We start from the raw sequence: 1,712 nt of genomic DNA, 5'->3' as shown, positions 1-1,712 counted from the left end.
AGTGGGAAGAAGAGAAACTTCAACACACTCGAAGAAAACAGACACAACACCTCCATCAGAACAGCCTCAGAGTAAAACAACAAACTCTCCACCTGCATCATCCTCAACAACACTGGAAGGTAAACAGCAAACTCACAGCAGCCTCCCTCTAGGTGCCAAAACTTTCCTTTTAAATCATAAGTGAAAAAAAAACATATCTCCACTCTTACATTTATTTATCAGCACACAGTATTTTACATTCTGTTTTTTGGATACACAGAGGCACAAAGGTGCGCACGCACACCATGTGAAATGTATCATGGGTTACCTGGATGAATTGACCTTTCGGCTCTGATTATATCCTGATTAATTTAACTCACTATTTTGGCTTCCCAGGTCAGACTATGAACATAGATTTGAAGATTAACTGAAAACCTGTGGAATTTGTGATTCAATCCTACAGTCATTAATCCTAACAGTCATTAGTTTTAATAAGTTTTGTCATTATTTTCAGTGGGAAGAGGAGAAACGTCAACACAGTCGAGGAAAACCGACACAACACCTCGATCAGAACAGCCTCAGAGTAAAACAACAAACTCTGCACCATCCTCAACAACACTGGAACAAAAGAAACACATCAGCCTCCATCTAGGTGCCAAATCTTTTCATCAAGAATGAAAAAACATCTGTATTATTACAGTTATTAACATTTTTGGTGTTTTATTACAGTTTTCGGCATTCTGGCGGTTTTATTGTTGGTGATGCCTGGTGTAGTGACATTTATTTGTTGGAGATGCAGAGGTACACACACAAAATAAATTTTTAGATTGATTAACTGAAAACCTCTAGAACCAGTAGCTGTACATCCAGTAGGACTTCTGTAAGTCTCTCTCGATAAGGAAAATTAAATTCAGTAGTTGCCATTAGAGGTGTGATTTCTGAGGTCTTTTCTCTTTAGGAGGAAGATGTGGAGAGAACATGATTACTGAAGGACGTCCAGACTGTAAGAGAAGGCAGAAGGATCAGGTTAGTGTACATGCAGGCCTGGGTTCAGCTGCATTTTTATTACTATAAGTTATAATTATATTATAAGTGGCATCTTCAAATCTTTAAGCTAGGAGATAAATGACTGAAAAGGAATTATAAAATTTCACCAAATTCTCGTCCATCAAAGTCCTACTGTGTTCTTAATCTGATCTCTTCAATTCTGCATGGCTTCTACAATAATCACTTATAACAGGTTTGTTTCTATCTTTAGAGATTTAGTTGTATTTGTGATACACTGCAGGTAACACACATGAACCGCACATGCTTTCACTGGACAGTGAGTTATAGGAAAGTATCTTCTGCTGCTTCTATCAGGACCATTCAGGCAGTGATAGCTAGTGGTTAAGTCACAGGACTTCTTGAAAGGTTGTGAGTTCAAATTACTTGAGCAGGGTCCTCAACTACTCAGATGAATAAATAAAAGCTGAGGTTTTTCGGGTCAACAGTAAAAGCACCAGAAATTGGTATGTGTGTTATATGTGTAATTTTCATGTTTTGTCTTTTCACAGACTGTACCTGATGTTACTTACTCCATCGTAACCCACATTAACAAAGCCGGAGCAGCACGAGTCCAGATCAACGCTGGAGAGAAAACTGAATATGCCAGCATTATAACAAACTAATCCACAGTAAATATATAGAACAATACAGTACAATAATAATATATACAGTACGTTAAATAAACA

At 37.5% G+C, this 1,712-nt stretch overlaps 1 long non-coding RNA gene across 1 annotated transcript; it reads left to right on the top strand.

The window, feature by feature from the left end:
* LOC128317820 (uncharacterized) lies at nucleotides 1–770 on the top strand. Its single transcript, XR_008301289.1, has 3 exons — nucleotides 1–119; nucleotides 494–631; nucleotides 709–770. It is a non-coding gene; the product is annotated as an uncharacterized LOC128317820 (long non-coding RNA).
* The last annotated feature ends 942 nt before the right edge of the window (nucleotides 771–1,712 follow it).

This window comes from Pangasianodon hypophthalmus, chromosome 30, assembly GCF_027358585.1.
Source record: "Pangasianodon hypophthalmus isolate fPanHyp1 chromosome 30, fPanHyp1.pri, whole genome shotgun sequence".
Lineage (NCBI taxonomy): Eukaryota > Metazoa > Chordata > Actinopteri > Siluriformes > Pangasiidae > Pangasianodon > Pangasianodon hypophthalmus.
Note: the sequence above shows the minus strand (reverse complement) of the source record. Positions and strands in the feature narration are given on the sequence as shown.